The sequence below is a fragment of the Pan troglodytes genome, chromosome 17, assembly GCF_028858775.2.
Source record: "Pan troglodytes isolate AG18354 chromosome 17, NHGRI_mPanTro3-v2.0_pri, whole genome shotgun sequence".
Lineage (NCBI taxonomy): Eukaryota > Metazoa > Chordata > Mammalia > Primates > Hominidae > Pan > Pan troglodytes.
The window spans coordinates 24,988,621-25,008,215 of record NC_072415.2 but is presented as its reverse complement, the minus strand read 5'-3'; the positions used below and the strand labels follow the sequence as shown (position 1 = coordinate 25,008,215).

The 19,595-nt window shown below is 40.1% G+C and overlaps 1 long non-coding RNA gene across 1 annotated transcript; it reads left to right on the top strand.

Annotated features, from left to right (window-relative positions):
* Positions 1 to 48: 48 nt before the first annotated feature.
* On the top strand, positions 49 to 18,464 carry LOC112206267 (uncharacterized). The gene is made up of 4 exons (XR_002940497.3): positions 49 to 137; positions 5,814 to 5,963; positions 13,009 to 15,014; positions 18,165 to 18,464. It is a non-coding gene; the product is annotated as an uncharacterized LOC112206267 (long non-coding RNA).
* The last annotated feature ends 1,131 nt before the right edge of the window (positions 18,465 to 19,595 follow it).

Sequence of the window (19,595 nt, the reverse complement as noted above, 5' to 3'; positions counted from 1 at the left end):
GTCCGCGGTCCCTCCGTGCCTGCCTCCCTCCCCTCGTGCCTCGGTCTTTTGTTGCCTCTACTCCTCGGCACGGCACAGCCTGGGCTCTTTTCCCCCTCCCGCTTGGGAGTTTGCAGTGTGGACGCTCGGCGAGCACAGTAAGTTGTCCCCCAGCGAACTCGGGCCCGGGCGGAGTGGAGCCGCCCCCGCCGAGACGGGCGCACCGCGGGACGCTTGGAAGCCTCTGTCAGATGTGCTCGCGCTTCAGCCCCGCCGGGCTTTGTGACCAGCCTGACCGGGACCCGGCAGCTGGGGCTCCTCGGAGATCAGAATGGGCTCCGGGGCTCTTCCTTGGGCAGCCCCTCCTGCTCCTCCCCGGTGCGGTAATCAGCAAGCATTAAAAGGAAAACTATAATTCTCCAGGAATCAGGAATCAGGGTTAGAATCAAAGAGGGGAGGTGGGGGTAGGGAGGATGTCCAAACTCCCTACGTCATTTAAAAAAGAGAGAAGGCGAGAGAGAGAGAGAGAGAGAGAGAGAGAGAGAGAGAGAGAGATCCTGTTTCCTAGTTCATCCCTGTCTTCTCAACTGTAAAGTAAAAATGACAGGGAAAAGAGAATTTCAAAGTGGAATTTCCCCAAAGAGTATTGAGAAAGTGAGAAAGATTTCATTTATCTATTGAAATGAGGCAGCCAGGATTCAGGAAGAAAGGAACAGAAGAGCAGATGAAGCAATTGCTGTCTGAAATTTTGGATCCAGACAAATATTTTGGTGGTGGTGGGTGTTATATATTCTGAGTTTTGCTGCTTAGGGGTCCACAAAACCCACACAGGAGGGCTCTGCTGCCCGCAGCTCCTGTTACAAGATTGTTCCCCACATACACAGCATTCACTTGTGCTTAAATCTAGAGCAGACACTTTTCAAAAAGAACAATAAAGACAACCAATTTACAAGTTCAATGATATAAATGTGAACAGTGATCTAAGAGATGGGGATAGAGACGGTGGGGGACAGGAGGGAACGAAGCAGAAGTGTTTTCTAAAAGGCAACCCTGCATTCACCTGTTGGAAAGGTGGCCTCTGTCACCCTTTTCAAGCAAATAACGAATCTGAATGATGATCAGGGTGTCCGGAACCCACCGCCTTCCCCCTACCTATTCATGCTCAGATTCAGGCTATTAGAAAACAAACCATAATGAAGGGAAAGTTTTAAATCCCACATTGGGTTGTTTCCTTTCAGAGAAATCACTGCAAAGGAGAAATAATAAGATCTAGTTGTCGTTTTCTAAAGCCTTTTTGGCTCTGAACTTCCAGATCTCCTGAATCCCAATAATAATCTGGTATTTTTTACAAAGATTGGGCCTACAGTCTCATTTCATTGCACAGCTAGCTGCCAGAGTCTATGGGCGGCAGTTCCTGTGCTCTGTTTGCTGGGCTGTACAAACAGGAATAATACTGCAGAACTTCATTAGGATTTTAGGTGGATTAAACTGCTAATAGTTTCAAGTTTCTGTGTAAATTATAGCCATCATTTGCACATTTAAAACTCATTTGAGGGATTTGGAGAAGAAAAGAATTCTTTTCTAGACAAAGGGCCTTGGGACATAGCTAGTTTTGTCTTATGTTGATGATTGCAACAAAATTTATGGCTTATTACTCAAAGGCTTCCTTCCAAACTGCGCTTTTTGGAACTTTGAACTGTTTAACCTGAATGTTATCACGTTCAGTAATTTTCTTTGTTTTCAGCTCATGGTATCAGAGGAAATCAAGCAGATCACATCTGTTTCCAGCGGAGTCCGTTATCCCCTCTGTAATACAGAATCAACATACATTCCCAGGGGCTTTCAAGTTATTAGAGTTATTTTTAAAGGAACAAGGATACTCTTGGCCCTTCTGGAGTTATTTTCCTTCTAATCTCACTGGCCATTTCAGTTTGGATGATTTCCGAGATTGTGGGACCCCACTTTCACCATGCTAAGGACTGAAAGGCTACAACTACCTAGTCTTAATAATTCACTAGTGTCTCCAGATTTTGGAGCTCAGCACAGCCTTCTGACCTTGTAGCAGGGAACATAATGAAGGCCCTGGGAAAGTAAGAGAAGAGGATGAAGATTAGCTTAGTTTAGTTGGATTAAATTCTGACCTGCAACCTTTCATTTGCTCTATCTTAAAAAAAAATCCTTATATAATTTATTCAGTCTCATAATTTATTCACACCTCATTTACTTCCTGGATCATTTCACCAACCTAGCCTGGTGTGCTTGACTCGCCTGCCTGTGCTCCCAGGGCTGCGTAGGGGAAGACAGCGTCATGGGCACACACAGGACCTTCTTGGTCTCCAGGAGTGTGCCAGAGAAGGGAAGTCTGCTTATACCAACAGCTCAGCAACTCCTGCCTCTGCACACACCTTTCTCTCACAGATAGTGCAGGCTGCAGAAATAAGTAGTTTAGTGTTGTGAGTTCTGGAGCCAGTTTATCTCCTCCACTAACTAAATTACTTAATCTTGTCTGCCTCAATTTCCCCATCTGTAATGGGGATAATGACACTGATACCTTATTCATAGCATTGTAGTAAAGATTAAAAGAGTGTAGTCACTGTAGGCTAATGCTTAGCACGTAGTAAGCACTCATTAAACTTAGCTATCACCTTATTGGTCCTAACATCTCCCAGCTTGATACCCTCACTCTCCTGTTCCATTCATATTTTCTGGGATCCACATGGAACTGTATCTGTACTTATTATCTCTAAAGTAGGCTTACAGGATCAGCTGCTGTGATTGAACTACCCCTACCCAGATGACATAGGTCCAATGCCACTCCAGAAAGCTTGCTCCATATGAGAATGAAAACACTTTTCTCCATTGCAACTTTGCTCATTTTGCAATTAACCGGGACCCTTTAATTTCAATTTGCTCAATAACTCAGATTTCAAACTCATGACACACTGTAGTCAAATTAGAAATTTGCAAAAACACAACCAAGAGACATTCTTCAGACCAGAAGTTGGAAGATTTCATAGAAAGGACCTTCAAACCTTGGTATGACATCTCTATATAAGAAGACAGAAATGGTCAACCCCAGATCAAAAACAGGATACAAAATAACTCCTTCTCTTCGTTCCTTCCTTACCCTTTTCATACCTCTGCCAATAAAAAACAAAATGACAAAAAAGCATGACAAAATAAAACAATAAGCATACAACTAGAGTCACTAGATTTAGCAAATAAAACTATTGCGTGGGATATACTTCCACTAAAAAACTCTTTGTTGTTTACCTAAGATTTGGATTTAACTAGGCATCCTATATGTTATTTGCAGCCCCACCACAGTGTACCTGATAGCCTCTCAATTTTCTCATGGAACATGCAAAGGACAAAAGAGCCTGATAAGACAGAAAACATGAAATGCAACATTAAATTTATTTTAGAAGAGAATAAGCAGAAAAAAAAACAAGCAAAGCCTGGATGGAACAACAGAACTTCAAAGCCTGAGGATAGTGTTTCCAAGCTGGGCTGGGCTTAGCCTTGGGGTTTCTCATAGTTAGAGGTTGCATGGTTTGTGTTTCTAGCCCTTTCCTATGGAACACTGCCATGCTAGAGGGACAGGCAGTTGCTGCTGCATGCAGTCCCCAGGGTCCCACAAATGAACTTCTGAAGAGATAGAGCTCAACTCACTTTCAAGAACTTCAGCTTTGAAACCAAGGATAAACTCATGCTAGTGTCAAGGTCAAGATCAAGCTCATTTCTTGTATTTCTGAGAGGAATCAAAGAAGTTCAAGCCCAAACACTTCCACCACAGAAACAGTGGAAAAAAGAAATGGTGCAAAATCTAAAGAGCCTTCCTTAGAACACATCAGGCAGATTCTGCTGCCTCCATTCCAGGTCAATAGCATGTAGCAATGACAGCTTCTATCTCTGTCTTCAGCCCCATTCATTTGTCTTTCTCAGTGACAGACCTATCAGGGGTGGTGTCTCTAATAAGTGGGGTTCATTTTTATACATTCAGTTTTCCCCAATAGCCTGAATTTTCTACCATTTTTCATGTACACCATCAAAGCTGGATTCTGTGCGATTCTTACGAAATAATTGAGGTCTGAGATGAGAAACTAGAGTTTGTTGGCAGGCCTGAAAGCAGATCAAAGCTGAGCTTGGAAAAAACTTTGCAGGGAGGGCTCCATCAATGGAGCAGCCAAGATGAGACCCACAGCTAAATGTGCCCTGTGTTCCCAAAACATATCCTAAATGTCCACACTAATGTCATTCATATCACTTTGTATAATCTACAAGCGCTATGGAGAGATGACTTGTCCTACTGAGAGCTAATTGCTCACATGTCTGATCTGCTTTCAAAATTAATTGTGATATGAGCTGCTGTGTATACACCACAGGAAAAAGGATACACACAGATAAAGAACTAGTTTTGAAACGTAAAGAAAGAAACCCAAGAATTCCAAGTAGCAATTCCTGGATTGCTACTTGGGTGGCAGAGCTCTGATTCATCCAGTAAGGATTTTCTTAAGCACCTCTGTGTACCCCACCCTATGATTCTTGCATCATTCACTCAACAAATATTTACTGAGTGTCTATTGTGTTATCGTTATCGTTCTAGGCACTAGGGATAAAGTAGTGGTGATCTGTGCAAACACAGTCACTCTCAGTGGTGGGAGTTTGAGATAAAAAACAAGTAAATAAACAAGTGAGAAAATTTCAAGTCTTGGTGAGCGGTATGAAGAAATTAAAAGAGGTTGCTGTGACTGGTCACACGGGCAGCAAGAGAGAACAATTTACATTGGGAATTCAGGGAAGGCTTCTCCAAGAAGTGTCATTCCACTGAGAACTGAAAGCTGAAAAGGAGTCGATCATTTGAAAGTATTCCTGGGGAAAAAATAATAAAGGACACAGTGTTATTATCATATAATCTAATTAGATTCATCACTACACCTTAGGCAAAAAAGAAGAAAAAGATCATTGAGGGAGACAATTAGTTAGGGAATACTTCATGAGTCTGGATCCCCCCGGCTTGACCTGGCATGGATTTGGGTGAGTGGAGGAAAGGGATAGGATGGGGCATAACTTCTTTGATTGGTGTACCGGGCCACACAAGGTGGCAGGGAAGACATGATGGCCTAGGTAGCAGGCAGCTAAGTGTGCCATTGACAGAGATGGTAAGAAACGTAGAGTGGGAAGGGGCCTTAAGGTATTAAAGCTCAAATTATAATCCAAGAACCAGCAGCGTCAGTGCCACCTGGGAGGTGGTTAGCAGTATAGAATCTTGGGGTCCATTGCAAACCTGATGATTCCGAATCTTCATTTTCACAAGATGCTCAGGTGATTTGCATGCATGTTAAACCTCAAGAACCACTGCTGTATTCCAGTTTTCTCATTTTAGGGATAGGGTAACAGAATTTAAATGATCCCCATCTTTACCATCCTAGGCTTGTGGAGCGTGTGTGTGTGTGTGTAAGAAAGAGAATATTTTGCTTTTAAATATGTATTTCAAATAGTGAACCTGGAGGTCTATGACACCTGTGGCTAAATGTATGTTTCTTACATAGGGCAGCAGCATGTTTTTTTTAGCTAGAGTAGAAGAGGAAAGTTAAAATTTGGTGGCTTTTTCAGATCTATGCATCTGTTTAGGAAACAGACTTGGTGAATTTGGGGCCTTAATTCAGCTTTCCGGGAGATCGAATTTACTCTACTTTGGGATTACTCTTTGGATTTAGACCATTTGTACCTGAGTAATTAAGCCCCTTCCAGTCATACGACCTTGAGCAGGTCACTTAAGTCTCTGCATATTGTTGTATTGTCTATGAGGGTGACTTGTAACTCTTTTTCAGGGTAGTTGTGAGGAAGAAATGAGATCATCAGTGGCAGTGGCAGCATCAGTTATTTGTGGAGAAGGGGAAGTCTGGTCCTGCCTCATCTCCACTGTCCCTCCAGGGCCCCACCAAGTGAATAGATGGAAGAAAAAGATGAGTACTGGCTAGGTATGTATCACTGTCCCTAAGCCTATTCCATACAGAAATCATGGAGCTGCCACTACAGATGTTGCCTGGGGTATGGGCGATGAGGCCTGTAAAGTATTATTTAGACGTTAATGGTGGTGTGATGATGATGGTGAATAGTTACAGAGTGGCCATTCCCTATTGGGCACTGTTCTGGGTACTGGAGATGCAGTCAAGGTCAAGTGCTACCTATGAAGTTTGGGTCAGATCTGAAAGATACACGATGCTTCCCCAGAATGCTTTGTAGTTCTGAATGAGTCCCAGCCAGGCGGCAGTGGCTTCCTGGTCTCCACTCTCTCACCTCCTTATCTTCTGAGCCTCACCCTCCGAGAGCAATTGTGTTTTGCAATAGGCTTAGGTTTCCTTAAATCTCAGACCCATGCCATTGGTGCATCCTGTGAGTCTCACCATTTAGGAATCAGGGGCGGCCTCTAGTATCCCCACAGTGTTTGGAAATCTCCACTACTGAGTTATTAAACATGTAACTCAACGTGTAAGGGAGCAAAGGGTCATACTGTGGCATGAAATTTCACATTTGAAGCAGTGCCAACCATTCTTTTTGCACACAACTTTCAGATGACCCCATGGCAGCATCTGTAAGACATTTATATTCTTTAGGGGTGTAAATACAGAGTCATAGTGAAAGTGAAAACTGCCTCCCTCAAATTATCATCACAAAGCATACATATGTCTAATATATAAAATCAATAAATCAACACTGATGATGTGTTTTTATCCAATGAAACTCTTATGATCTTATCCCAACCATAAAAGATATGTTAAATGATTAAAATGCACTAAAGTAATAAATAGTATGTGTGTATACATACACACACACACACACACGTGTGTATTCTCAGAAGGAAAAATGCACACAACATTTTTCACACTAAATTTAGTCCTGAATTTCTATAAAATCTTACAAACTGAGCTGGCTTCTTCATACTAAAGAAGATAAACTCTTACAATCTGAGCTGGCTTCTTTACACTAAAGAAGATTAAAGTATCAATACATCAGAAAAGCATCACAAATATTTCTTTTCTAGTGAGAAAGATGCCAACATCACTTCTTGACAGGCAAAGCAAAGTGATTACATAGCTTTCTATAGAGGCAAAATAATGGTATGGTGTATTGGAGAATGATATGCAGAAAAATCAGAGATAATATTTCAAAATATTTCTGAATTTCATTATTTTCCAAAGCCATGCCCCACAAGGATCAGGGCTTGATTACTGAAAAATTTACAGAGAGAGGGAGAGAGAGAGGTAAGTATTTACAGCAAATTGTGTAAGAACTTAGTATATTCACCTTACAAAGAGGCTGTGTCACAGATTTCCTCCAAATTCCTCCCAATCACTTACAGCTTCTGACTTTTGATGACATTAATATTAATGCAATGATAGAAAGATTATACTTTCTAGAAATTTGATACCAATCAGTGTTATAGCTCCACTTTTTCCGGAGCAGGGAGGGGTTAAGAAATGTTTTTTCCATTTACAGAGATAAATATGTATATGATCAAGGCTAAGAATCCGCAACCCAAGGGAGGAGAATGAGAAAAGATCGTAATTTACAGCAGTTACCTCAAGAGCTTACTCATCAGAACACAGATAGGTTTAATGGCTTATTCTAGAAATGTGGGAACTCAGAATTTCTGCAGCTTCGTTTTGTAAGCAGTAAAGGAATTGCCCTGCAGCCTATCGCAGCGGAAGGTGAGGTGAGGAATCCCAGCTGGACTGGGGTCAGGGGGCCATGCTGCTCACCTCTGAGGAAGTTACAAGACTACAGGATTTCATCAATGGAGCTAGTGCTCCGATTTTCTGTTCCTGTCTCTATTGGCCTGCGGAGATATCAAAATGTCAGCTAGTTTCTGTCTCTAAGCAAGACAGGTTCTAAACCATGTCAAAGTATTGAATCTTTTCCCTGGATGATCTCTTCACCTCATAGGTGAGGTGGAGACTTGAAATGTCCTATTTATTTAAAGGATGCAGAAAGTCAAACTAGATAATTTCATTCCTTCATTGCTTTTTCAGCCGTGAAAATCTCAAGGGCATATTGCATAACCTGTTGGACCCAATACATATTAATGCACTATTTAAATGGTGCATAATGTTGAATAGTTGGTATCAAATCATGTAGTTTAAAAAAGTACTAGATGGCTTTTAAGATTCCTTCCTGTTCTCTGAGCCCTCATATTCTCACTTAAAGCTGTGGAAACTAGGGATAGGTCCTTCAGGTAACGCTCATTAGCCCACTTTTTCTGCTTCTCTTGTGCAACCAGAAACATTGGTTTATACAAAACATGGTAAAATTACAATTCCCACAACACACAGAAGCTACTGGTTTGGGTTTGTACTTTGTCCCCAGTTGGAGTTGCGATTCGCAAATCTCTTCAGGAGGTGGGACATTTGAAAATCTCAGAGTGCTTCTCAGAATATTATGAAATATCAAACTTAAAATAAATTCACATACGATTTTGATTGTATCTATCACGAAACCATCTGACATACGATTCTTACATAGAAATATAGTAGACATCAAATATGTAAGGAAAACTTATAGAAGAAAACCTTAAAGCTATGAACCTTTGTCTGATAACATTATTTTTCCTAAAAATTGGAAAAGAACACACTCATTCTATTTGAGCCATGGGACATCTTGACCTAGTTATGGAAAACCAGTATTTCTCAAAGAATATAATTTTAAAAAACATGGTCTTGGCTACTGAATGGTTAGGTACTAAGAATCTCTGTCTTCGGCCATTATTTTTGGTTTTGCCACTTAACATATTGACCTTTGCAATCACACTGCAAACACTTACCTGCTTTCTTATTCACTGCTCTTTCTACCTTCTTTCAGCAACATGGCTGTTCAGGTTTATTTAGCTCATTAACTACCTTGTTTCTCTAGACAATACCCCAGAGGTATTAGTTGGCATTTTTTTCCTAGCTGAATGTCACTTAGTTTATCCTAGTGCATTTTCTTCATCCAAGGAAAACAAACCCTTTGCTATCATTTCTCTATCCTTCCAGTGTCTATGACACCTTCTTCGTTTTGTCTCACCATTTGTTAGGGTTCTGTTTACTCCCTTCTCCTGATCGTTAGTGAACCCGCAGAAGCTCAGGATCACCAGGGGAATTCATCTTCTAGTTATCTGTATTCAAGATCTTATTATCCACAGAGGGACAAGTACCTAGGGCCCTGTATTGTTTCAAGACAGAGAAAGAGGTTAACCCACTTTGAGTCTATTTTTGAAGAAACATTCTATGAAATATTTCTCTACCTAATCCAGGTGATATGCTTACATCTAGTTCAAACACTTCTATTGTACTTCTGTCTTCAGCATTTTATCATTAGTGTTCATTCGATAGATTACCTAACTTTTTCAACACAGTATCTCTGTGTGAGGCTGATCATGATGGACTAGCTGTTTGCAAAACTCTCTAGGAGGCTTTGGAGGCTCTTCTTCCTGCAGACCCCACTCTTGGTAGGATTCTCAGGCAGAAGGGTTATCAACCCTGTGCCTCTGGAGGAAGCACTTCTTCCCATGCGAGACCCCACTGTTCATCTACGCAGCCTCTCTGTGTGTTCCTTTTCATCTTCTAGGAACTCTGCTAGCTTCTACTCTCACCTGTGGGCATTTTCCTGGCTAGGCTACCACTTTTCTCATATCCTCCAACTAAATGCAATAACATTTTTTAGAGTTTTGCTGTCAATCTCATGAGCCAGTAGCTTGCATAATGTAAATAATACACCTGAGGAATTACAGGGATTACAAGATCTTACCAACTGATGAGGTTGTAAATAGAAGTCACATTGGCTTTATTGCAGTTAACTTTATTTCTGAGAGTGTGGCTCACCCATCTTCCCTCCTGTCCTACAGTTAGCAAAGACTACATAGATCTTTGTCATAGATCTTCCTAGTACTGTGTGCTTGAAGAGCCGGACAAAACCTTAGTTGCATGCTAGTCTAAAAAAATGTGAGTGATTTGTATCTCAGAGACATTCTAGATTGAAAAGATGGCCCTGGCCCCTACCTAGAACCTAGAATTCCACCATTTCTCATTCTCGTTCACTAACTACTTCCACTGCTTCAGCACTCTTCACCTATTTTAAGATTTCAGGCAAATTCTTCCTTTAGTCAGCTAGAAAGTAAGCTCAATAAGAGCAGCTACATCATCTTTTTCACTGCTGCATCCTTAACACCAAAGAAAGTGGCTGGCCAATATCTATTGCACTCCTTCCATGTACTGGACAGTGAACAGATTGGTGGGCAAAAGGGAGTCTCCAAAAATGCATTAAAATTATTAGACAGCAACCTGTTAATCAAGTAGCCTATATAAGTAAGAAGAACTAGAAGGAGGTTTTAACTGTTGAATAAATACAGGAAAATGCCTTATTTCTGAATAGAAAACCAATATTATAAATATGTCAATTATTCCTTTTGTTTAATGCAATTCCAATCAATATCTGACTGGATTTGTCTTTTTAACTTATCAACATTATTCTAGGGATCTACTCAAGAGACATGAAAACAAATTTTCACATAAAACTTGTAGGTGAATATTCATAACAGCATTATTCATGGTAGCTTAAAAAGTAGAACCAATGCAAATACCCATCACCTAGTGAATGGATCATCAAAATGTGACATATCCATGCAATGGAATATTACTCAACAATAAAAAGAAATGGAATACAATTACTTGCCACAACATGGATGATTTCAAAAGCATTATGCTCAGTGAAATAAACCAGACACAAAAAACTACATATTGGAATGTATCACTCCATTTGTAGTGAAAGTCTAGAAAAGGCAAATCTAGAGCGATAGAACTAGATTAGTAGTTGCCCGGGGGTTGGAGTGGGATTGAGGAGTGACTGCAAGTGCACACAAAAGGTTCTTCCCCATTTTTTTTTTGGTGAGGGGAGTGATGAAAATGTTCTGAAATGAAACCATGATGATGGTTACACAAGTCTTTAAATACACCAAAGTCCATTGAATTGTACACTTAAAACTGATGAATTTTGTGCTATGTAAATCATGTCTTAACAAAGTAAAATAGAATATTTTAAAGATTATGTGTAAGAATAGAGAGATATGAGTAGCCAAGGCACTGTTAGAGAAAAAAAAGTAGTGATGGGATACTAATTATTACCTTTGGGAAAAGTCTTAGAAGGAGAATTTCTGGATTAAAGGTGTACACAAAATGAATAATAACAGCAATTGAATAAAATAAGAATCCATGAGTCCATATTAGAGTTAGGTAGGTTCCTGGCCAACAGATAAAACAGATTCTCTGTAACCAACAGAGGTGCTCAAAGTTAAAACAGAACCAGTCTGCCATGGCTGGGTGAGGGGATGGTGGTCATATAGTCAGTGTTCTCAGAAAGGTGTTGCAAAAGTGTCACAGGACCTCCCTTTGTATGATCAAGCCAAACCAGTTTCTGATGGTGCCTAGATAAACTGTGGCCAGAAACACCCTCTCCCCACCACCCGGCCAAAGACCTATCTTACAAAGACTTCTAGTTTGGGGCTTGGAAGCCACCCAATCAGACTGGCACAAGTTTAAATCTTTCATTTGCATACGTGGACCTGATTGAGAATCGGGGTGAGAAACTTTCCCTGTTTAAGCCAGACCCTCCCTTTGTTCTTAGGCGAGCACATTTTCACTTGTATTGAAAGCTGTGCCTCCCCAGTCTGCAGACATTTTTTAAGAAAATAAAGCTCTCTGTCCTCCACAGTCTTTTTTTTTTTCAGCAATAATGAGCAAACCAATCTAGACAAAAAACCTCACTGCTTAAACAAATAACCCAAAATGAATCAGATTTAAAAGCAAAATAAAACTATAAAATGTTTAGAACATGGGAAAAAATCTGTGGGACATGGGGCTTGAAGAGTTCTTCAACATGACACCAAAAGCACAATCCATAAATGAAAAAATAATTGATAAGTTGAGCATTATCAAAATTTAAAACGTTTGCTTTGCAGGAGACCCTGTTAAGAGAATCAAAAGATAAGTTACAGACCGTGAGAAAATATTTGTAAACCGCATGTCTGACTCTTATTTAGAATATATAAAGAGCCCTTAAAACTCAACAGTAAAAGAAAAAACAATCTGATAGGAAAATGGGCTATAAAATAAACATTTTATCAAAGAGGATTTATAGATGACACATAAATCTATGAAAAGATGTTCAACATCACTAGCCATTAGGAAAATGCAAATTAAGATGTTGACGAGCTATTTCTATATTCCCAATAGAACAGCAAAAGAGAAAACTGAGGTCCATAGAAGTTAAATCATTTACCCAAGGTCACAGCTAACAAATTGGTAGAGTCAGGATTTGAACGTAAGCAGCCAAACTCTAGAGAACACATTTTTAACAACTGAACTATATTCCCTTGTTTCCTATAAAAACAATTAGACATGCAAAAATTTATGTACATTGATGTTCATCATTACTTTCTTGAAAATGGTGAAAACTAGAAAAACTTCAATTTTGAAAAGTAGAGAATTGGTTAGATCATTTATAAGCTATCCATCTCTATCCATCTATTGTATGAAAAAATCAGCATCCATTAAAAACAATGCTGTAGAGTTAAGGTCAGCAAACTGTTTCTGCAAAAAAAACAGACAGTAACTATTTTAGGCTTTGCCCACCCTATGGTCTCTATCAGAATATTCAACTCTGCCACTGTAGTGCAAAAGCAGCCATGGACAATGTGTAAGAATGAGTGATGTGTGGGTGTGTTTCAATACGTTTATTTGCAAAAACAGGCAATGCGATGGCTTTGCCTTATAGTTCATAGCTTGCTGATCCCTGCTGTAGAGTAACTACATATAATGTTGACATGAAATGTTCATGATATACTAAGTGAAAAAAGAATATTAGAATTAAAAAATGTATAATTCAAATGTAAATGATTTTGGAAATTGGAAACTTATAGGTGTGTGCAACAGATACTGCTGTTTGGCTACCTAAAAGTTGCTGCTAAACCTTTCCTTGTCTTCTGCTCTACAGGTTGGTAAGCCAGATATCCACATTATCTCACATCACATCACTGAGCTCTGTGGCCCAGTTCTGACTACATGTTGGAAGCAGAAGTCTGCAGGGGATGGCTTCCGAGAAAACTTGTATTTATTATTTAAATTTAACCTTCTAGCCTGGGAATAAATTCCAGCTTGCTTAGAACAATACAGCACAGAAAAGAGCCTGAGTTCCTGGTGCATCCCTGTGCCAGTGTCTCAATCCTACCCCACTGATTTCCAATTTCTTATTATGTGAGAAGCAACCCTCCCTTCTTTGATTAAGTCATTATTGATAGGGTTTTTTTGGTAACTTGCATCCAAATGCATTCCTTAACTCAAACAAAATAGAAGGGGAATTCCACATTCACACTGTTGCATCAGACAAGCTCTGGCTTCTCAGAACTTTAGTTTTCCATTTGCTAGAGCTCAGAATCAAAGAGACAGTAAAGAAACCCATTTAAAAATTGCTTGGCATATATATCTTGGGTGATGGGACTTCATGGGTAATATTTTTAAAATTTCTTTGTGTATTTTTCTTTTATTGTCAAACATTATTAAAGAGACCATAGATACCTTTTGTAATTATAATAAAAAAGAAAATGTTACTAAGAACAGTGAGAACTCTTAAGCTAACTACAAGATAATTAATATATAACTGCAAAATATAAAATACCAAAGCCATTTACAAATAAAGAAACAGAGCCACATGAAACTTTGCAGTTTAGCCAAAGTCATTTCAGGATTCTGAAGCTAGGGAGGAAGCAAGGCTTACTTAGCCCGTGGCTAGAATTCACTTTTGAAAACTCCATTTTTGTCCATTCCTTCTTATCACTACTTGTTTGCAAGTTAGGAAACAAGTGAGAAAAAAAGCATTGTTTGTCGTCATTGGTCAATGTTCAGTGCTTTACCAGAGGCTCGGGATTAGAAGATTCTCGGAACCAGTTAGCTCCTGATACAATCAGGCCTTGATATGGTTTGGATTTGTGTCCCCACCCAAATCTCATTTCGAATTAGAGGAGGGGCCTGGTGGGAGGTGATTGGATCATGGGGGCAGATTTCCCTCTTGCTGTTCTCATGATAGTGACTGAGTTCTCAAAGATCTTAGGGTTTAAAACTTTTGTGGCACTTCCATCTTCGCTCTCTCTTCCTCTCTCCTGCTGCCATGTGAAGAAGGTGCCTGCTTCCCCTTTGCTTTCTGCCATGATTGTACGTTTCCTGAGGCCTCCCAATTGTGCTTCCTGATAAGCCTATGGAACTGTGAGTCAATTAAATCTCTTTTCTATATAAATAACCCAATCTCAGGTAGTTCTTTATAGTAGTGTACAAATAGACTAATACAGGCCTGAATAAGTTGACATCTAAAAGCCACCTGAATTATTTCTGGGAATAGACTGAGGTACTTTCTGTTTTAAAATTCTTGGCTTTTGTTACCCAGCCGAACTGGGGCCTGCTTGCCCAGTGCAGTAAGGCCAAACATGCACACTGAGTTTATGCAGTGGGAGAAAAGAGGGTGTTTTATTTGCAGAGTGCCAAGCAAGGAGAATACAGCAGCTCACACTTAAGACTCAAACTCCCCAATGGCTTGCAGGTAAGGGTTTTTAACAGAAGGGATAAATTTCAGGAAAACAAGTTATAGGCAAAATCATAAATCAATATATGGAAGTTATACATTGGTTTGGCCTAAAAAGGCAGAATATCTTGAAATGGGGGCTTTCAGGTCATAGACAGATTCAAAGATTTTCTGATTTGCAATTGGTTAAAGAAGGGAATCTTTGTCTAAAGACTTGGAATCAGCAGAAAAGAATATGAGATCTGACTCATGGTTGTTGCTTCCTCCACGCCCCTCAGAAAGAAACTTCGAACAACGCATGGCAGTCAGAGTTCAGTCTACAGCCCCACCTCATCTGAGGTCTCTGTGCCAGTGGGTCCATTTGGTGGGGGTCTGAGTTTGTGAAAACTCAGGGACATATATTACAACATTATCTTCACTTTCTAGAGGTAACCAATATCTCCTGATTCTAGCTTCCTTGGCTATTGTTTTAAGCTACTGTTACCTTCTCACTTATCAAGTTGCTCATTTACTTCTTAGGAATAGCTAGGTGCTCGGAATTTCCCTTGAAGGAACTCAAGATTTTCCTTTGAAAGCAGGGGTCCCTGCTTCATCTCAGTTTCATAATAAAAGAATTGAAGATAACAAATATACACCATGAATACAACCTCAGTACCAAGCTTAGCATGAAGTGGGAATTCAAAAATAATAATTAACAGTGTCATCTATTAAGACAAAACATTTTGTGACAATTATGGATTCACCCATAATTCCAGTATATCCTTTTTTTTTAAAGAAGTCTTTTATAGTCGTGTTCTATGGAGTTCTTTTCACAGCTTAATTTTCTTCAAATCATTATTATTTCTCCTTCTTGTTTTCTTCAGTTTCAGTGCCAGTTAAAAGAAGTTGTACTCTAGCTAGTTTGATTTTTTAAGTAGATGCAGAGCTAAATTTTTGCCTCAGGATACATTTTCCAAATTCTCCTCCACCTCCTCAGTTTCCACCTCCTGTTAAAAGCACCTCCATCAACCCTCACTTAGACATTGCCTACTTGGGGGTTTTTGTCTTACCTTTGCATTGATTGCATGATTCCTGAGGACAAGGATTCTGAGCTCTCTCAGAGGGCAAAGTACATTGAGTTTGTTGCTTGTCTTAGGCAACATTTTAAAGTAGGAGAATATAGAGCTCTCCTCTAATGTCTGCAGCCTTCCCGGTTTTACCCCATAATTCTAAAACAAGAATAGTAAAAATCCCACCTCTCTTCCACTTGGGTCTGACTCTATAGGACTTCTTAGGTGTTATCCAGGTAATTTGATCAATTAATTATATTAAGAGGAATCTTCTGGAAGCTGCTCCTAGAAGACTTGCCAAACTCTCCCACAGACAATGGCCTCCACCTTCTCCTTTCGTTATCTAACCCCCAAGCGACTCAAGGGATCTGAATTTCAGAGTGAGTAGTGGTGGGGTCAGGCTGGTGGGGAACCTATTTGAAATGTTTGCACTGGCTTCCTGCCCAATGGGTCGAAAGAGCTATTTGTATTTTTTGGCAAAAAAAATTCTGTATGCCTAAAAGATGCCAGATGGAGAAGGAAGTGGTGTGTTTAGCCACAGGAGAGATACTGCATGTATAATAGGTTCTCTACCCGCTTTTTGTCAACGTCAACATCAGCTTGTCAGTCTGTTAGGACGATCATATATAAGAATAATTCTCAGCATTCATCAACTGCTGAGACCTTCCCAAACCTAATTTTATTCTCAAGACAAACCTGTCAATGAGGTTTTATTGATTGTTTCCATCATACACATGGAGAAATTGAGGCAGAGGTTTAGAGAGAAAAACATGAGTCAGAGTGGGAAGGGAATTAACCCAGGGGACAGTCTCTATAGTTCTTCCCTCTGAGTTTGCTACAAAAATATTATTTATAAATCATTTGAAATGGTGATAGCACTGAGCCCGCCAATTCAATCAAGAAACAGCCTCTATGTTGTAGCTCCATTTATTTTTCACTGGCCAGAGGTAGTGCTGAGGTAACAATTGTAAAGGTGAGAAGTCACAACTTCTATTACGGATATCTAGGGACACCTACTGAGGACGACTTGCCTGAGAGCTTATGCTCCCAGCATTGGTGAGAAGTGCTTTCTCCTTGCTGGCTTTGAGCCACTTCCCAGAGGAGTTCCTGCTTCTCTGTTTAGAAATTGCAGAGTGGGTGTGGGCGTGCCATGTTTCTTAAGTTGCCTAAGACCCAAAAGGTTATTTTTAAAAATGTAAATATACACCCAAACTCATTGAAATAATGGTAATGGGAAGATTGAGCTGAAGACCGTGATTGAGAAATGCACGTTACCATGGTAATAACAGGGTGGGCAAGGCTAACTCTGGCCCTTCCACATTTATTTTAAACCAGTAGTTCTCAAATAGTAGCGTGCATCGGAATACCCTAGAGGGCTTGTTAAGAAACAAGTTACCAGCCCCACCCCCAGACTTTCTAATTTAGTAGATCTGGAGTGGGCCTTATAATTTGCATTTCTAACCAGTTCCCAGGTCTAGCCCTAGGGCCAAATCCATGTTTTCACCTGTTTTTGTAAGGTCTGCAAATTAATAATAGTTTTTACAGATGAACCTTTGCAAATGATTCCATGATAGGCAACACTAATTTTGAACCCCAATTAAGCAAAATTCTGTCCCCCCTCACAATTACATTCTTTTCATTAGTAGACCTGCATTACACAAAAATTGTACCCAATATTACAGTTTGAATTTCATCAATGAAAACTTAGTGGAATTTTGTTTTTCTCCCTTGTTATATAATAAATACCCAGATAAGATGCTCAATTTTGTTTCTTGGCCCACAAAGCCTAAAGTATTTATTCTCTAGACTGTTAAAGAAAAAATTGCAGACCCCTGGCTTAACTGATGCTGCTGATGTGGGGATGACTTTGAGAACCACGTAAGCCATTTGCTAAGCTAAGTGTAGTAAACCCTCCTTCCACTGATTTAATACAATTCCACGGGCCCAACTGTCCTGGACTATCACACAATGCCAAGAGAGAGGCACCACCCCTCAACCTACAATGTTCCCCTCCAGGGAGCGAAGCTGCGGAGTCTAAAAACGTGAGGCAGTGGCTCAGTGTAGAGAAAGGATATTCCAAAACATCTAATGGGCACAACTGTAAGGGAAGTAACATTTGTTTTGGGTGTTGTCCCACCTCTCATTCTAAGCTGTTCCCATCCCAGATGCTGGGGACTCTGGGGATTCTCTGACTCTGCAATGTCCTCAACTCCTGCTCTCCGGTCAGACCTGCACCATTGCATCTGCAGCTAGCTCTGCAGTCATGCCTCAAGTAAATGCTGGTTAAGTAATCTGATTATAATCTTAGAATTTATAAGTCTGTGATTTATATCAAATATTCATGGTGTATATGACAGCTTCCTTTGTCATATGATATAGAAATATCTGTTACATTATATAGAAATTAGTGCACTGAAAAAAGTTTACTTTTTAAAAAACCTTGACTATTTTTGTCCCCACTCTTTAATTCTGCTGTCATTAGGAGATTCTCATATTTAAAAGTGCTCAAAGCAAGGTATTCTGTTGTAGCCTGTCTTGAAGGAGTACCACCTGTCTTCTGCCTACTAATGAAAATTGGAATTCTCTGAGGAAAGTTCTGTCATCTAGAATCTTCTGACCAGTGGATGAGTCAGCTCAGGGCCTCTTCTCTGCATCTTCCTTGGACTCGGACTGTGGGAAGCCCTGTGGAAAGCAGGATGATCTAACAGCAGGATAAAGATTATTTTCATTATCATGTCCCATGGCTAAAAATTACCCACTCCTTTCCCTTCTTAAACTGGGATCCTCAACTTGGAATCTCTGGCTATTAATAAAGTCTGGAGAGAGCAATAGAGTGCATTGGTTAGGACCTCAAGCATCAGCAGACCTAAATCTGAGTTATCACTTTATCACTAACCGTGAGAGCTTGGGCACAATGCTTGCCATCTCTTCACACCATCCGCTCACATGTGCAATGGTGTAAAAATCACAACTACTCAGAGGTAGTTGTAAGGATGAAAATAGATAATGTGCAAAGTCCATAGAACAGTATGTGGCATGCAGCTTAGTGAGGGCTCCACAAATTGTAGGTTTGGTATTATTTTGCATAAGCACTCTATTAAGCAGAAGCCGATCATTTATGTATCTGAGCTACCCACTAAACTTATTCATCCATTGTCTTATTCATTTATTCATTTGATAAATATTTTTGAACACCTGTTGTGAGCCAAGCACCTTCTGGGATTTGGGGATACAGTGTGACCAAGCCAGGTGAGACCCCAACCTCCTCAGAGCTCATTTTGGTAGACTCTGAGCTCCTAGACAGGGAGATCCCATCCCTGTATCTCACGTAGAGCCTAGCACAGCACTATACCCAGAAGAGATCCTTTCAAAATGCTGTTAAAGAATGACTGGGTAAGTGACACGCCTAAAAAGTGGGGAGAAAAGTCAGGTGTGGTTGCTTCCCCTCTGCTGTTACTGGGACTCAGCTACCGTTAGGAGTAGCCCCTCTAATATATGCAGATGGACCAAGACAGAAGCTGACCATCCTGAGTTCTGTGCCAGGAACTCCTTCCCAGGGAGCACAGAAGGAAAGTGCTGGGCCCTGGAGAGATGCCAGTCACTCCGACAATGGTCTTCATCTTAATTGCAGTATGTAATTCAGCACTAGGTTCCAAGTGGCAGCCACACTGAGGTTGTTTTCCCACATAACTCAATGTTCTTTTCATTGCCATGGTATATGAGCAAACTGTTCAGCTGTGAGTGAGTTCAGGGGAAGGAAATATAAGATTAGACTGCCATGCGTACTGAAAGGCAGAAAAGCTTCCATATTATGGAGCAACAAATTAAGGAATAATCACGAAAATGTTACAGATAATTCACATCAAGCACCTACTTACAGTTACTTTATTATTTTAGATTATATTCATGATTATTATTTAATGTATTTTTAATATGAATGTATAGCTTTATGTAATCCTT